The 19,532-nt window shown below is 37.9% G+C and overlaps 1 protein-coding gene across 2 annotated transcripts in view; it reads right to left on the reverse strand.

The window, feature by feature from the left end:
• LOC117288572 overlaps nucleotides 1–12,859 on the reverse strand; it is a 35,773-nt gene extending 22,914 nt beyond the window's left edge. Inside the window, exon 1 of one of the 2 annotated variants that reach the window (XM_033769478.1) lies at nucleotides 12,602–12,859. The gene's annotated coding sequence lies outside the window, so the exon portion shown is untranslated. The other variant, XM_033769477.1, reaches the window with a different exon arrangement.
• Nucleotides 12,860–19,532: the final 6,673 nt, after the last annotated feature.

A 19,532-nucleotide genomic window follows, 5' to 3' on the forward strand; every position in this document is an offset into this window, starting at 1 on the left:
CCATCCCTGACCAAAGCTCACACCTTAAACCTTAAACCTGACCCTAGCTCTAACCCTAGCCTAAACCCTAGCTCTAATCCTTCCCTTAACCATAACCTGCCTCTTACCCCCAAGCCTTAACCGTAACCCCTGACCCTAACTCCGTCATGCTGGTATATCATTCCAAATGTGTATTAACTACTGTCTACCCATTGCTTTCCGTGTCCGATAAGAAAAACACCACCACTGAACTCAGTGGAATTCGAACCAATAACCACCGCATTGATAGAACACAATGTCTCACTATTAACCATTACTTGCTACCAACAGCACAATGGAAATTATGTATCACCAAAGTCCACCCACTTAAACGTGGTCTAAATAAACCATTCATTGCACTTAAAATAAGACACAGACCCAAGTACTCAAAAAGGTCTTCAATAATCAAATTACTTATTACTTTTTTTTTTACACACAGTCTTAAACCCCAGTCCATTATGATAATGTACCCAATAATAATACAGATGCTTTTGTACGTGGACTATAGACCATCATGAAATATGAATGCAACTCACTTTGCGAGCGGCATTTAATTAGCAGCACGTTAATTACATTGATTTTAATTGCCCCAAACCCAACTATTGATTTGTGTATTTTCGTTTTTGTTTTGATGTGGTTGCCGACAATTATTATTTTGGGCATTCACACAAGTTGTGGTAAGTTCCGGCGAACCATTGGTCATGTGAGTATGGAAAGAACTGTCCGTCGCGGTTTATAAAATTCAAACAAGTTGTCACCTAAAAGCAAACCGAAATAATAAAGAATCAATGAAGCATGGTTGTCATTATGACGTCTTAAAGGCAATGTTTACCTTGTGTTTGTTTTTTAACCTTTCGATTGTTTCAATCATATTTAAATGTATTTGTATACAGTAAAATTATTTAACCTGTGAGCATTTCATGTTTGAGATGTCGCCGAAACTCCGGAGCGAATAATGTCTACGCAGGAAGAATATTCCTTATTGGATTTCACAATCTGTAAAGCGTTACCGCAGTAACGCTTCTTATATTCAAATTAAGGGGAATAAAAAGTGATGTTTCTTTCCATAACCGTATAGTACTTCGAAGTGAAATGTTTCTCAAATTGCATTATACTACCCAAAGCTGCTGACTTCTTACCACGTAGTTTTTTTGCCAAAAACTTTCAGAGTAATTACCAAACGTTATACAGACCCTTTAAAATAGATTAGCTAAAATTTTGCCAATGTGTTCGATACACTGGCTTTATTTAACAATTTAACGTCATTGAATAATGAACAAATTCAAAATTAATTTCTCATCGAAAACCTTCATATAATAATTGTTTTCTTGTTTTAATGGCCTAGAAATTGAATTTGATATCTTTTTGACGAACTCGATTCTTAGAGCGATCGGTAACAAAGTGGGCTTTAACTTGAAAAATGAAAATGTAAACAGTCAAAAATTTCAAAAATGAAATAGACCCGGTCCTATTTTTAATAGCGGAATAGCTTCACCCTCTGGCTACGCAAGCCTTTTGAAATCGGTTGGGAGTATTACCATTGACATGGTGTCGCTCTAGCTATTAAGGCAAGTATAGACGTGATTCAAGCCTCTTGACCGCTCAGCCTGCGTACCCACTCGCCCAGTGGCGCTTTGCAGACACTGCGTGTAATAGCACGATCCAATCCCTATCATCACCGGACTTCTTGCCAGCCTTCTCCGTCTATTACAACGAAGAAGTAGCTAATGACTATGTAACGAAGAAGGGTACAAGAGTTAAAGGCACTGGACACTATTGGTGATTACTCGAGAAAAAAAAATTGTTAGCATAAAAACTTACTTGGTATAACGAGCAATGGCGAGCTGGTGATATTATAAAACATTGTGAGAAACGGCTCCCTCTGAAGTAACGTAGTTTTTGAGAAAGAGGCAATTTCTCACTGAAATATTAAAAGACCTCAGGCCTAAGCATCTGAAAGCACACACACAAAATTTCTACAAAAGTGTATTTTCTTTCATTAGTCTCGCAACGTCGATGACCAAAATGAGTAACATTTTACACAGATGTGTTATTTTGTGCATATGTTCGGATTCACAAAGCGAGAAAACTGGTCTTTGACAATTACCAAAAGGTGTCCAGACGTCGATTTCACCAAACTCTTCCTAACTTAAGATTAATCTTACGACTGTATAGAGTTAAGTTCCATAACCACAGATATAGGGACGCATTGAACCCATCCTATTAAGTTAGGACGAGTTACTCGTCCTCACTCGCGATAGGACTAATCCTAGCGTTTCGTGAAATCGGCTGCAGTGCCTTTAAAACTTGCCAAGCAAGACGCGCTCGAACAAAAAAAAAGTCACTAAGTATTGGCTTCTGTTGCTAGGGTCTAGCACGGCTCGTTGCAGACAGGGCCCGTATAGCGTGTCGCGTTGTTGGCTTGGTTTACTACTTCCGATCCAACCTTACCCACAGGCACGCACTTGATTGCCTGAGCGAACTACAGGCGTTTTCTTTTAACCACTACTGTATATAGAGCCACTCGAGTGTCTCGCTCTTATGCATCGAAGATGACTTGAAGGGATGGAGAGGGGAGATGAAAAAAAACTGTGTCAAGTTGTTCAGAAGCTCAAGGATAACGAACGGTGGGTTTGGAACAAGGGGTTCACGCAAACAAGCATGGTGCCCGCCAGTAATCCGGTGGTAATTACAGGATGGGTACACAGTGCTTGTTTTACGCTGTGTTCATTTAAACTTTAAAGGAAGAGAGAGTGCTATGCAAAGATGTCAGGTTCGGATGAAGTGGATTGGCAATAAAGATACAGGAAAAAACAAAAAACACAGTCCATATTTAATTTGTGTTCATCTCCATTAAGAAACAATGTGAAAGAAGGCCTGCCTTTAGATGACATTACAATAATGAAGTTGAATTACAGAACATCTACCAATTATAATAATAACAACAAATATCAACACAAAAATCACAGTCCGTTTTTATTTGTACACATTTCTATCAAGAAATAATGAGCAGGGAGGCCCATCTTTAAATGACATTAAAAAAAGTGAAAGTGAATTACATTTACTCTCATTTTGCTGTTAGATAGTTGATTGAATAATGGCGTGTTGAAAACCACGTTTTGTTTTTAGTTTTTAATGTAACGACCCCCGCAATGATTACGTCATCATACTCTCGTCATGAAATTTGCAGTTGTTTGGCTACCGGTCAAATTCATAAAACACATTAGACCATTCTGACTTAGTTCTTTACCAGAAAGTGAAGTAAATTCGAAACTCAAATGAGTTGTTCAACATACCTCCTAATTGTTGCCCGTGTGTTAATGTACCCGAACCGTAGCCCAAACCTAAATGTAGACCCAACCCTTATGTATGTAGGCCTAACTTTAGATAGAGTCGAAATCGGGGAGCCATCAGTTCGCGCGAGAGCAGTGAGTTCGCGCGAGAGCAGTGTTGTCGGGGGAGCACTATCTCAGCGCATGGGGCCGATTTAACGACTTGTCCACAAGTCTTAACTTTAGAATGAGTTTTTATTCACATTCATCCTAGATTTGTGGTTAATTTAAACGTGATTGGGGTTAGGATAAGAAACATTGTCGTTTAATTTTAGTATGAAAGGTAACTGGTTATGATATTCATACTTTCTATGAACCAATTTGTTTTGGTGTAAAACATTTCCCTCTGAAACAAAGTGACATTCGAAGCAAATAAAAAAACTTTGTCTGAAAGTCTTATAATCACCAAGAACACTTTCTGCGACTATTTTGTCAGCTGTCAGTATCCTTCCTTTAAATGTCGAACAAAAGTTCATTAGGGGAAGGTTCCTGAGTGGCAAAAATAAAGGGGCGCAGAGGATTTGTTAGCCAAAGTGACCTACATGTAGGGTGAACATACTAAAAGCCATGTAAGTTTAGCAAATAGAAAACAAGCTTGCACCTCCATGTTCGGCAACTATACTACCATCCGGGACAAACAACCTTCGACATCCACTGAGGAATATCATTTCCGTAAGTCAAGTTAATCCTATAGCACTGCAGCAACACCAGAGGGACAATGTCTTCATTATAACTGTCACTTGAACATGTTTTCGCACGAGTTAGGTAAGTCCATGTTGTTTGGTTAGAAAAAAGGGCGCGCAAAACGTTACTGTCGCGGTTTGGCAGAAATTAATTAGCTGTGGTGGTAACATTTCTCATTAATTTAACAATGTTTGACTGTAATGATGCAACATTAAATAACAGGGGCCTATTTCACAAAGCAATCAAATTCATCGCAAGACAAATTGTCAGTATCACCTTAGTGATTTGCATTGTGACATCACACTTTACTTGGCAACTACGATTGATTTGCAGTAAAGGATCATCTCTTTGTGAAATCTGCCCCTGACCACAGCTAGACCCAGGCTGTTTTCGCGGTTCAACTGGAGCATACAAATAAAACTTTTGTAATCAACAATCTCCTACCAGAGACATGTCACTCCGTTCAAGAAAACATCATGAGACCGAGCTTGTCAATTAAGGAATGTTTTCTAACGCCCGTCTCGTTGGGCCCAGTTTCCGGCAGCTCGTCGAAAGTGGTATTTAGACGAAGTCCCATTGCGTCGACCAAGCTAAGAGCCTGGTTTTTAGTCCCGTTAATAGCTTCAACAGTTTCCAGTAATAGAGCTTAACACCAACGCGGATAAATATTGTACATGCACAAGAGCAAGGGAGTTACTTAAAGGCACTGCAGCTGAATTCACGAAACGCTAGGATTAAACTTATCTCGAGTTTAGGACGAGTAACTCGTCCTTACTTAGGATGGGTTTAATGCGTCCCAACGTTTACGGATACATAACTTAACTCGTGCCAAGTCCTAAAGGTTAATCCTAAGTTAGGAAGAGTTTGGTGAAATCGCCGGCTGGACACCTTTGGTAATTGTCAAAGAACAGTATTCGCACTTGGTGTATCCCATCATTATGCATAAAATAACAAATCTGTGAAAATTTGGACTCAATTGGTAATCGAAGTTGCAAGAAAATCATGAAGGGAAAAAACACCATTGTGTTAATAATTTGAGTGAAAAAATACCTCTTTCTTTAAGCTACATTGATTTAGGGGGAGTCGTTTCTCACAATGTTTTATACTATCAACAGCTCTCCATTGCTCATTTTTTAAGTAAGTTTCCATGGCACTTACTTTGAGAAACTACCATAAGTGTCCAGTGCCTTTAATTGCCGAATATCCTTTAAAACAGTTAATGGAGCTGATGACAAATTTGTTTTATAGACAATCACAACAAACGATTTTTTGATGGAAAATTGTACATATAACGCTAATATTCGAATGTTGGACCGTTGAAAGTGCTCGGTTTTGTTTTCATTTCCGCATTAAAGGCACTTGACACGTTTGGTAATTGTCAAAGACAAGTATTCTCACTTGGTCTTTCTCAACATATACATAAAATAAAAATCTGTGAACATTGGACTCAATTGGTCATCGAATTTCCAAGAGAATTATAAAAAAATACCCTTGTTGCATTACTTTGTGTGTTTTCAGATGCATAATAAAAGGCTTCAGCTGAAGTCTTTAGGTATTTGAGTGAGCTCTTTCTCAAAAACTACATAATAGCCGCTTCCCACAATGTTTTATAATATCATTGCTCGTTACCAAGAGAGTTGTTATGTTATATTTTAGTAATAACAAATAGTGTCCAGTGCCTTAAAAGCAATGTGTACGTGATGGGGGCTAGTCTTGGTGCAAGACGTTTCTCGTGTTCCTTTTACGCACAGCGCGGCCAACCCAAACTCACCAACAGCGCCCGTATCGCCTGTATACACTCACCTGACTTTGCCCACTCACCGCCACGCGAGAAAGGAAAACGAGAAACGTCTTGCACCAAGACTAGACGGGGGCTAAAAGTGGTACCCGTGAATGTTCCAATTATACGCGCAAGACTCACATGTTCTAAAGATGCTTTTGGTTACCAATCTTGATTTGAAAATCAACTGAACAAAGAAACTGACGAGGACTGGTAAAACAAAACCATGATAATTTGAAAAAACTTGTGCTTTCCCCCAGATGTATCTACTTTGGAACAGTGTACTCAACTCGTCTCCACAGGACGGAACAACTTTAAGTTGAAATGACAAACCCAACACCAGAGCAAGAGAGTCCCTCAACCAATTTCGCTGCAAGTCAGAGAAACGGAAATTTGTTGTTGAATTGCTTAATTAAAAGAGTAGAGGCAGCAGACCTAGTGGCGGTCCAGCAGTGAATGAATCCATGCTTTGACTGCTAGGAGAGCGAAACAAAGTTACATCACGCTGGCACAGTTTCTTGTGAACGTAAACCTAGCACCAATTTCTGTAGGAAATTGAGTGAAGTTACTGTTATTGTTTTTCATATGACGATAGGTAGGGTTAAACACGGTCAAATCTCTTGCATTTGACGCAATTCACTTAATAATTTTTTTTTCTTTCTACCTGGACAGTAATCTTATCCTTATTTAAATTGCTGTATGAGTACACGAATGGTGTAGTTAAAGAAGGGGACAGTGTAATGCTACACTCAGCCATAACGTGATACAAATTTGCACTGTGGGTTCGCGTGATCCTTTTCATATAGTGCAACCGTAGTGAGAAAAAAAATGGCCGGCCTAAATCCCCCGTGAAGGCTTGGGCTTAATCATGTTACTCTCTTAAAGGTTCTAAAACATTCAAATGGATGGGAGCAGTTTTAATTGGTAAGAAACACCGGTTGTGGATCTTCTATTGCACTGTCGGGGTTTAGAGTCAACGTTTATTTTGGGAATGCTGTTAGGATTTTCGTGAAGGGTCGGCACCCCCTATAGTACACGAGCTACAGTTACACGACGAGTCGTACATCTCTCGTGGAAATTAGCCCATCAGATGACGCAGTTTCCTCTCTCGATTTTGGTGGGGAAGGATGGAACATGTTGACGTTCATTGACAGTAAATTGACGCTGATTTTTACGGTTGACTCCGTGATGACTGAATGCCTAAGCACCAGTGTAGTCTCGGTTACAAGCAATATTGATATAATCAACGGTTACAGGCTTAAATTGTTCTCGTTTGAGTTGGCAAAATACTTAGCACAGTGTTGATTTGATTCTCTGTTTAAATTGTAAGTGCATCCGCGCCTTTGTGTCAGCTGCGTGTAGTGATAATACCATGGGCTAGCTCCTAATACTTCGCCAAGGACAATTGATCCGGACTTTAAAGGCACAAAGTATAACATTGTTTTTGAACCTGTTCGTTTTTTATCCTCATAGTGTTACCAATTATACATTGTTTTACCAGTCAACAGTTATTAGCCCTTCCTATGAAATATGCTAATCATATTTACGTATGTGCACAAACACTTCTGGCCCAATTTCATAGCGCTGCTTAGCAGCCGATTTTGTGCTTACTGTGCGATTTTCATTTCATAGCCCTGCTAACCGTAAGCACACAAAAAGGCATGCTAACCTTCCGGTGCTTACTGCACGAAAATAAATGACGTCACAGTGCAAATCAATGGTAAATGCGCAATGTGGTCGCCCAATTTTTCTGCTAACCTGTGAAACACGCTTGCACCTTAGCAAATTTTTGCTGCTACAGTTGGCAAAACGTCAAAGAGTTGTACGCTAGTCAGACACGCAACAAATGCGTACGCGTCATGCCACCATAGGCCCAATTTCATAGAGCTGCTTAATTTTAGCAGATAATATTGCTCAATTTCTGTCTACCATTTAAGCATACTTCATGGTAAAAGGCTAGGCCCGGTCACACAGGCCCCGATAACGAGAACGAAAACGATAACGATAAAAATGCACGCCCTCGATTGGTTGAATGAGCGTGGGCGTATTCTGCACCGATCGCGAGCGTGCATTTTTATCGTTCTCGTTTTCGTTCTCGTTATCGGGGCCTGTGTGACCGGGCCTAAAAGCCCGGTTCATAATTCCTTTGAATGCGAAGCCACTAATCCGTAAGCACTGTTTTTCCCCCAATTATCACGCAATAAAAATTCCCTTCGCCCGAAGCATTCACCGGGTTTAATTGAAGCTTTTCGTGACTGCACTTTTAGTTTTCAGTAAGTTCGCAAAATTGATTTTTGTTTCTGTTGTTACATAAATTGCAGTTAATTGCCGACAGTGTGTCAATGCTGCAGAATCCGTTCATATTATACAACACACGTTTCACCAGAGTGTACTTTGCATGAGTTATGAATCCTTCATGAATTGCTTGCTATGTTAAACCGTGTTCGAGACACGGTGTGGCGTACAAAATGGACTGTGCCCATAAATATAAATGCTCGTGCACTAATTACAAAGAGCGCTGGTCAACATTAAAGGCGTTGATGTTCACTTTTGTAAAAGGGTCATCGATTTGTAAAGTGGGCAACATTTGCGTGTCCTGGCCCGAGCAGTTAAGAGCACCGGACTCAAGCTCTGGAGTTTGTGATTAAATAGCAGAGTGTGGGTTCGAGTCCCGGTTGTGACACTCATGTCCTTACCATAATGCTTCGTCCTTCGGATGGAACATAAAGCCATAGGTGCCGTGCTTTGTGTAATGCACGTAAAAAAAACGAGTTACCATCGCTAAGAGAAGTGGGTTTGCCCTTTTGTGTCTGGCAGCCGGGCTGTTGCATGCGCCGCAGCACCTCGTATAAAGGTGCTACATAATGTTTTTTTCTCTTATTAAAAAAATTCCACAACTTGTCTCAGAATGTTTCTGTCTGTTTAAGTGCCTTGCGTACATTATTGGTAGATATACGTGATGCGCTATCTAAGACTATAATTCCCTTGATGGGTTTCTACTTTCCCAGGCCTGATTCGTCACTGTGGCAACGAAGGCGATTGCATTGAGTGCCCTTAAAGTGCTAATAGTGTGCCCCTTAATCAAGGAGAACATGCCTTGGTGCCCTTTCAAAAACTAAGCATACAGGCACGCCATATGAAACAGCGATAGTAATTACTTGTTCTTTATAAAGCCTCATGTTATGCGAGTTGGCCAGCATGTTTTATCAACCGAACATAATTACTGTGTTCTAATTAGAAACAGTATCCTTCAGCCAAGGAAACTGTCGTCTGGTTCCGGTATCCTGGACGGGAAACCGCCCTTTTTACCCCATATTGCTCACGTCGAATCTCCTTAAGAATGCCTGTGTGACTTATTAGACATTTTAGAAATTGGAAAAGTTTAGAGAAAAAGAACGGACAAAACATCACCCACACACAAGTGCCACTTAAAATCGCATAAAGTTAAAAATAAAGTAACTCAGTGTAAGATTGAGATTGGCCGTTTTGTTCGAAATAGCATTGTGATAATTGGCTTTAAAGCAATTATACACTTTCTGAACATAACAAAAATTAAAAGTTCACAGATTTACAAATAACTTACAGGGTTTACAGAAGGTAATGGTGAAAGACTTCCCTTGAAATATTATTCCATGAAATGCTTTTCTTTTTGAGAAAACCCATGTCATGACACGGCGAAACGTGCGAAAACAAGGGTGGGTTTTTCCGTTAATTTTTTCCGACTCTGATGACCGATTGAGCCTCAATTTTCACAGGTTTGTTGTTTTACATATAAGTTGTGATACACGAAGTGTGGGCCTTTGGGCAATACTATTTACCGATGTTGTGCGATTGCTTTAACAAAAACTACTATTCATTTATTTTTGAGTAAACACTTAGAAGAAAAGGTGGTGGACACAACTCAGAAATTAAATACCTATAAGCGCCTCCCTATTAAAAAAAAGTTATTTGAATTACTGTAAAATTACAATGAATCTTGGTTCTTATCTTTACAAAAAGGTGAGTTTTGATTAATTTACCTTCTAGCTAGAAGCTAAGTTTTCATATGTTTGCACCTTACAAGGTTAGAATGTTGATAACATTTCCTTTGTTGGGGTAAAACAAAAATAGTTTTACTATGTTCTTTGATTAGTTAGTTTCGATTTGATAAAAACAAGAGTTCTTTGACCGGAGAAACCCCATTTTGTGAGAAAGGAAACATACATTATTAGGACCACTTTTTAAATGAATTCTTGTTGTTTTTCTTCCACATAACTCGGAAAAGTAGTGCTTATCACACTTCGGTGTAGGTTAAAGATGCTATGTCAGATTTTTGGCCGATTTGACCCAAACATTTTGATTTAAAATTCAATTTAAATCAAAAGGTATTTTGATGGGGGGTCAAGGAAGTTACAACCTTTCATTTGAGCCATTGCTCGAAAAAGCCAATTTATTAGTAGCAGTTTAATAAAGTGCTCAAAATTAGTTTTTGTCGGGATCCCGACAATATATCACGTGACCAATTCTTATGTGTTTTATAAGAAACGTTTTAAATTTTTGTCATGGTTCCTGACCATTAAAAGGAAAAGTTAAACTTGTTTTCGTTAGAGCGTGTGATACTCTTTAAAATACCATTCACTCAAAAAAATCTATTTTTTTATATTTGGGGCCAAAAATCTGACATAGCATCTTAAAAAAAAAAAAAAGACGAAGAAGAAGATGTAGAAACATTTGCTATTATAGTTACGGTATCCATTCGGTATCATATGACTAGCAAAAAAAGTGCCGTTGTACCAGTGCGATTTGTATTCCCAGACATGCAATTCCACTTTGCGGCAATGTTGATAAGTGGATTTGTAAATGCTGTCTTCATTTTGTGTTTCTGTCTACGAATACACGGTTTCTGGCTGAAAACAATATGAAACACATACTTGGATATTGCTGTGTGCATGTAGCCGACACCAGAGTGTCTCCCTAAAGTTCCCATTTAATTTGAGGCTGTGCCGAGGCCAATCAATTATTCTCCACCATTGTTCCCTTTGGGGCACACTTTATTTTGCAACAATTTTTTAAGAAGTAGCAGACTTAACCCAGAAAATAAATAGTGGTTATGTTTTAGTAGGCCAAATGAATTCACGTGAAGTTGAGCAGTAATTTAAAGTCTTTTGTTTTTAATCGCAGATTCCGGATTAATTGTTAACACTTTGATCCCATTTTTTAACGTGTCAATTTCCCAAATCGCTAAACAAAAAGCACAAATATTTTCTGAAATTTGTTTTCTTAATGTAAAAAAAAAGAAAAAAAGAAGAAAAAAAAAAAAAAAAAAAATTGTATCAAACTAGTACGGTAAAAATAAACTAAAACTAAGCGTGACGTTCTAAGGCTCAATCAAGCATTCATTAAGATCGCTCTTAAATAAATTTTTGAAACTAATACTCGCTTTATCTGTAAACTTTAGCCGGGTCACTTTATTAATTAACGTTTTTCGGACATTGTTGTTCTTGGTGAGTAATGGCTTCGAACCGCACCATTGAACGTGACAGTAATCGTTTACAGTGGTTGTCGCTTTGTCTTAACATCACATTTAATGAGTCCCAGTTAGTTATCGATCATTCAATACAAATCGTAGAGTGAAAAGGAATACTCTATATTCTATATATGCATTTGACGATCCTGTAATTACTCCTACTCATGTCATCGCATTGCCCATATTTTTCACAAAATAGAAGAAAACAAAACTTGAAAATACAAAGAGAAAAAAAAGGCAAAAATGAAAACAAACAAACAAACAAACAAACAAACAAACAAACAAACAAACAAACAAACAAACAAACAAACAAACAAACAAACAAACAAACAAACAAACAAACAAACAAACAAACAAACAAACAAACAAACAAACAAACAAACAAACAAACAAACAAACAAACAAACAAACAAACAAACAAACAAACAAACAAACAAACAAACAAACAAACAAACAAAAAAACAAACAATTAAACAAAACACATATATCCTCGTTGAATACAAGTAATACAAATAACCAACAACTTGGCATAAAGGCCTACGTAACGAAATCGATTCGTTAAAATGCCTAATGAAAAACACTCAGAAGCTAACACTCTCAACTATTACTAACGGATGATTGTGGTTAGTATTTGTTTTTTTGTATTTAAGTCGGAAAAAAATTACTAAGCTAATGCTTTAAGCGATGTTTGAAGGGAAATGCCTAAATATTCATTCATCAAAGGAATGCATCGCAAATATAGGTTTGAAGCATATCCAAGTAACAAGGACTCAACAGTTTTCCAACAACTTATCATCCATCCCAACGAAATCTTTCGGAAACACTTGCTCACTGTACCACGTTTACAGAAGGCATACCTTACACAAGTATTGAAAATCAATAAAAACTAATAGACTGCAATTTTCTTGTGCTTGTAGATGACTAAAACAAAATATATAATTTTCCATGAAATGAAAATATGCGAAGCGATATTTTTCGATGTGAAAATTGTCTTACCTTTTTGGTTCCTATGCAGCGTTGCACACACAGACAGCTTCAACTGGTTCCAATTCAAATGGCAATAGTACACTGTTTAGTCGCAGTGGCTGCACCAGCTTTATAACCGTACGGTTTACACTCTCGTTCCCGCGTTTATGTCGTCATACAACTCAGTTCATTATGTCGCAATTCAAACTCGCTATAATGCATTCTTCGAAACTATTTTCTTTAAGGAGCTATTACTAGAGAGATTTGTTTAAAGACAAAATTAATCTATTTGTTTAACTGTAATGCACAGCTTACCTGTATGTTAATACCACCGGAAGAGGCGGCCTGTACTGATGAGAACAAAGCTACACTTTGCAGATGCTTCTTACGGTTGTGCGTTTTTGTCGTCAAAAAATTATGTCAGGTTGTATTCACGTCATACAGGGTGCAAAACTACGACACATTAGCAGTGGTCCTGCACTGAATACAGTACTCCTTTCCTGTCATAGATCCGAAAACCGCAATGCACCTCAATTAAAAAGACCAAGTAATCTGATGGCGTCCACAAATAACTATTGTTTTTGGTGGGCGCGATTAAGGCATTTCTTCACTACACGATGACGTAGGGGGTTCTTTAGCCAAAGAACGAGTCCCACGCTCAGGCAGGCCGTATGATGACGTAGTTTTTCCTTCTTCCGGTGATAACGCTACTACCCCCCCCTTATCTCCATCCTATTTGACGCCAAGAGCGAGTTTTTCCCTGCAGCAACCCCATCGATTGGTTATTGTCAATTCATTAGTAGCTAATATACTGGTCCTTTGGTCATTGAAGAGAGAGGGAGCTTGGGTACGCAGGGATCGTGTTGGTAACACATTTTTAGATTGTTTAATTACGGAGCTATTTTTCGTGTGAAGGTTTAGATCCAACGGTAATGCGGTGACCTGTCAGTTTTCATCAACAGTTTAAATTGAATGGTCGACTTTACGCAACACTTTATTCATTTGGGATTTTATTGGTGCGAGATGATCTGTAGTTGTATTTCTTTTCTAGCGGTCTTTCAAATACACTGCAACATTTTCCCTCAAGTATAATTAAGTTATATTTCGTTACAATGACACAAACAATTTTTTAATTAATGCACGCTATGGAAACCAAGATTCTTGTGTATTGAATGAATTAGAGTAATACCCATTGTGGGATACGAACAAATTGCTTAACGGCACTCGCCGCAATGCAATATTTCAGGCCTGTGATTATTGTGTGGGACGTAAAACTGTAGGCCCCGTGTGTTGTTACAAAAATGTACCAAAAATCCCAGTAGGGGATGCGCCTACACACTTGTCGCTAAGAGAAGGGGTTCACCCCGTGTAAAGAAGAAGAATGAAGAAAAAGAAGAATGTAATAGTGGCTTCAGTAGTGGCTACAACCGGAACACAAGTCCTATTCTCCAACGTTGTCGCTACCACCATTAGCCATAGCCGTATTCTCCGCAGCCGCTTCTGGACACGGCTTCAACACTTCTCATAAACCCAACCACCTCTCGGTGACATGTAAGCTCAATTAGAGCCAAGAACTGAGAAAACAGAACCAAATATCATCCGGAAGTCCGGTTTAGCCAACTGCCCGCACCGTGGAGGCCAAGCACCTCCCATTCCCCATTCGATCTCCCCCTTACCATGGTCCCCTCTTCAAATATTGAAACTACTATTCCGTATTCTTCAAGGCACTTCAAATCTAAACCCAAATCTAAATCTGTCCTTATGTGATTGCCAACATCCACTCGACCGCATCGTTGGATATCCCTGACCAATGCATGTATACATAATATGTTTTAGTTCATTCATAGTTTTTGTGAAAATGGTCAATCAAAAACTACCGGATGAATTCATACCTTAACAAAATGTGTACACAAAATAGAAGCAAAATTTGCTTCTTTTTTGTTTACAAATTTTAACAAGAAATTAATTGAAGTGAAATGAGTACCTATTTCATTCGTACTATCGCGAAATGGTCAATGGAAAATTACCGAATGAACTTATACTATAAAAATTATTTAAAAAGAAGAGGAACTGGTCAATCAAAAACACCCGTTGAATTCATACAGATAAAAAAAACGGTAAATGAAAAGGCAAATTACATGAAATAAAAATGTGTTTCAATGAATACTGGTTTTGAGTGCATATTATTGTTATTGTTTAATGGGCAATCAAAATATACCGGATGAATTCATACCTATTTACAAATATTGAAAACAAAAGGCAAATTAAAAGAAATTAAGAAGTGTTTGAGGGCAAACGAGTACCGGTTTTAAGTGAATAGCGAAATGGTCAATAAAAAATTACCGGATGAATTCATACAGATAAAAATACTGTCAACAAAAGACCAAGTACAAAAAATGAAGTGTTTGTATGCAAATGAGTACCCGTTTTTAGTGCAGCTATTGTCATTACGAAATGGTCAATAAAAGGTTAACGGATGAATTCATATCCACCTATACAAATATTGAAAAGAAAAGGCAATTAAAAACATTATAAAAAAAAGTGTTTGAAGGCAAATGAGTACCGGTTTTAAGTTTATTAGTAGTTGCGAAATAGTCAATGACAAATTACCGAATGAACTCAAACAGTAAAAAATATTTGAAAGGAAGGAGAAACAAATTACTAGAAATGAAAAAGTGTGTGAAGGCAAATGAGTCGATGGACTTTTAAAAACCCATATAGGAAAAGAATCAGCCTGACATTCAAGGAAAGTGGAAGTCGCTCTGGAGGATTTTGTGAAGGATAAGGATGACATTTTATTGATTTTAATTTTGGAGATGGGAATTGGCTTTTGAAATGTCAATACTAGGGTTGGATGTGGATGAAAGAAATGTACTAGGAAGTCTGACGATTGGCGAAATAAGTTATGGATGCATGGACATTATTAACGGTGTGCAATGAACCAGCGACGATCATAAAGAAAAGCTTAATCGAGCAGACCCGTGTTGAGAACATAATATTCTGATTATAAACAGATAGCTTGGAAGCAGGAGACACTGGAAGTCTTTTACCATGAAACACAGAACGGGTATTTTATCATCCTATCGGTCTACTACTTGAAATACGTAGCAAATTACTCACTAATTTAGACAATATATATCTAAATCGACATTTCGGATGAACCCAAAAAGTCGAAGATTTATTCAGTATCGTTGTACCTCCCAACAACAGCAACAGCAACAGCGATACCTCCAAGCCTCTTAAAACACAATTAATTTTGGTTAAAGACCCTGGACCCTATTGGTAATTGTCAAAGACCAGTCTTCTCACGTTGTGTATCTCAACATATGCATTAAAATCCTGTGAAAATTTGAGCTCAATCGGTCGTCGAAGTTGCGAGATAAAAATTAAAGAAGAAACACCATTATCACACGAAGTTGTGCGCTTTCAGATGCTTGATTTCGAGACCTCAAAATTCTAAATATGAGGTCTCGCAATATAAATTCATGGAAAATTTTCTCGAAAACGTCACTTCAGAGGGAGCCGTTTCTCACAATGTTTTTACTATCCCATTACTCGTGATCAAGTAAGGTTTTATGCTCATAATTATTTTGAGTAGTTACCAATAGTACTGTCCACTGCCTTTAAAGAAATGCGTTTGCAATCAAGTGACCACATTTCTTTCATAACGATTAGTAAATTCACATGAACCACGGCTAAATTTCATTGTGAAGTTGACCACAAAAATCTTCCCTTGTATTACTGGGACACGTAAAACCAAACTGAAGTGACTTTTAAACTGAGGTAGTTTCGGACATCAATAAGTCACGTTGCCCTATTCTATTGAGCCAAAACAATTTATAACAAATTGAATTGTATTAAATTGTATCGTTCCAGTGTTTCAATTCCTTTAGTCTACATCCTTAAAATGTTTCATAAAATCACTTCTGTCCAATTCTTCTTTGGTTCCAGAAGCTTTCATCCCAGCCAGTTTAAGGTACAATTTAGTATTAGAAAAAAAAACTTCTCTATTTAGTTGTAATTAGTTTTGCATTTAAAACCTCAATCTCTTCTTGTGGCTCGGGGACGCAACATCAACCGTCAAATTGGCGATGAAAGCCCCGGTCTGTTTCAGCATAAACAGCAAGACACCGAGAAAGACAGTCACTTCTTGTGCATCGGACGAAGAAAGAGGAAAGCATTTTACGTTCATCCCGAATTTATTTCAACTTGGACTTGCTCGAAGGCAAACCATAATTGAAGGGTTTTAAGGCTGTGTTTCGTAATATAGTGGTTTTCTAAATATACAAGACAATCAAAATGTTGCATCCACACTGACGCCACACAGACGTTTAATTGAAACCCCCATCTAGTCCTGCTTGTATTTTGTTGTGTCCCCTTATTATTGTTTCTTTCGAGTCTATAGCACATGAGCTAAACTGACATACGAGATTCTCGTAGTCTTTGCCCCGTGGCACAATTTTGCCTTTGCTGCTTAATGGTGAATTTTGATGCTAATCTTCGTGCATTGCATGTGAGGGTTTTTTGCTCTCCAAGATTAAACGAAAATTGGATTTGTTTATCATGTAGCACACCGTCTCTGGATCCATGTTCATATTGGCAATTTTATATGCAAAGGTCTCCCGACTACTTTGCTCAGAATGGACTAATTTGTTTTCATAGTCCTCGGTAACAGCGGAAATCGGATTTCCCCTGAACCCTTCTGCCATTTCGCTCTTTTGAGCATTCGACATTGTGATGAAAGGACCCTTTTAGGGTCGTTGACTACTGTAAATACTCAGACAAAACGCATTCTTATTTCTTGTCAAGATTGCGCTATTCATGGTTCATTTTTGGTTGAGCTTAACATAAAATTAATGACAAATCGAAGGGCTATTTGCGGAAAATTAAAAGCCGAATACCACAATGTATAGCTCACGTTTAAATGTATCCCTAAACATTTGTAATACAAATCTTTATTAAAAAAAAGAAAAGAGTAGGTGTTAAAACTACACAAGGACCTTTAAATGCGCTAACCCTGTATCTGAATGTAGCCCAGGACTAAAACGTTGCCTGTGACCATTGTATATCCATAATCTTGTAGCTAAAGATAACCCGGGACTATTGATAGCACCAACTTTCCATAACGCTTTCCATAACGTTGCACGATTGGATGGGAACTGTGTAATCCTATTAAAGTCACCTGGAAGTGGTTTTTTGTCACTAAAATATGTGTTTTGATGAGTGGAATATGAATAAACAATTAACTAAGGTTTAAAATGCAAGAAAAACCTTTTATCGTAACGTACAAACTCACGACTAGGACTTGAATGTACTTGCACGCACGTATGTTCGATGTTCGATCGAGGCAAAGTCTGCCTCGATTGACGTCACAAAAGGGGTAGGCGGAGTCACTCCCCACACAACTTTATTTATTTGTTTCAACATATAAATCGTTAAAAACAATTACTCAAAAAATTATTTTATGTTAAATTCATTGACAGTTAATAGGTAGTCCGGTAATTTTGTTAACACTAAACTCTGTGCACAGAACCTTTGCTAGCCCCAGTCCCGTGTCTCAATGTAGCCTTGGACTAGTCCAATCCTTGTACATCAACATGCCAAACGAAACAAGAACGCTAAACCTGATATTAAAAGCAACACAAATGATCTTTCAAATATTCTTAACTATCACTTCGGACAACCTGGCTTGTCTTGTTATTTATACCTTCCTATAATTTTCCCCAGCCCTTTCAACTCATATTCATATCTTGTTTAAAATATTAAACAGGTTTTGTTTTCATTCCAGTCTTTTGCCAATAATGTATAAACTATTGTCTACATAATTTGAAATCATTATAATATTTCACACCGAGTTTAAAAACAGTTATCTCTGGATGATAATAACCAATCAATATGTATAAGTTCACGTGTGATCTCATAAAAACAGCGAGAAATAGCGCGAGGTGTTCCCACGAGACAGTGAGCCAATACAGTATTTCATTTACCCAATAATAATAATTGATCATAACTTTGTTAAGGGATGTTATGATTGTACGCGTCTACGTGATCATTAGCCAAAATCTTCACGACTGCTTGATGATTTAAGAAGTCAGTGTTGGGAAAAAGTCTTCGCCTTCAAATACCAATCGATCGATATTGGAGACGGGCTGTTTGCTTACCCATTAGAGGCTCTCACTGAAGGGCGGGAAACAGATCTGATGTTATTGATAATCCCCTTTCAAAGAAAAACTATTATCTGCAGTTGTGAAACAAAATGCTATTAACAATGGGCGATATTAATAAGTATGTTTGCATTTCATTATTTTATATAATTAGATATGAAGAGGCAAGTAAACAGTTACACGTTGTTATGTCTGCTGTTATATCCATTTAAATAAGCCATTTTGAGTTATGGTAGACTCATTATTAGGTAATGGGATTAATTGTCTGGATACACCCAAAGCAAATAGTGCACTCCTATAGCGTCCACCATTATCTCAAAAAAGCTAACCGTGTTCTCTTCATATTACCAATTAGTTTTATTGTTTCAAAACTGAGCACACTAAATACCACATCAAATTTAAAATTCCATTTAAAGTTATTGTTCAAACCGCCCTCTGTTGACAAAACACTGTATGCGTCATGTTTCGCCGAGCAAAAAGACGCGTAGTCATGGTCAGGCCGTGTCCGAAACGGCGACTTCGGCTACAGCTACGGCTAGATCGCGCGCGTCTGCTTTTCTTCAACACTGGTAGACGCGCTGATCTAGACGTAGCTGTAGCCGAAGTCGTCGTTTCGGACACGGCCTAAGATTGCACGCATGCCTACAATTTCTGACTGCCAAACAATGGTTTCGCCCGGCGGTATGCGCACGAATATATCATGGTTTTCGAATAACGTCAGAGGTCACATGTCTATAGTTTTTCTACTTCAACATAACCACTTTTGATACTTATAAGTATTGTCTTTTCATACTACCTTTTTGCATGAAACATAATACCTGGAACATACCTAATATTAATGAAACATAAGTTGTGCGCAATCCCCACACAAAAGTGGTCGTCATACTATTAACAATAACATCAAGCAAAAATTGAAAGACACAGTAGATGAAAACGAATGGTTGAGAGTTATATTTTCATACTTTTTAAATTTGTTTTATATTTCTTATTCATTGAAACGTTACGGTTCTGAAACAATGGATTTGAACGATGTAGGTACTACTAATGATTTTTTGTTTTAATTGATGTGCCATTTTTATTAA

This window comes from Asterias rubens, chromosome 3 (genome assembly GCF_902459465.1).
Source record: "Asterias rubens chromosome 3, eAstRub1.3, whole genome shotgun sequence".
Taxonomy (NCBI): domain Eukaryota; kingdom Metazoa; phylum Echinodermata; class Asteroidea; order Forcipulatida; family Asteriidae; genus Asterias; species Asterias rubens.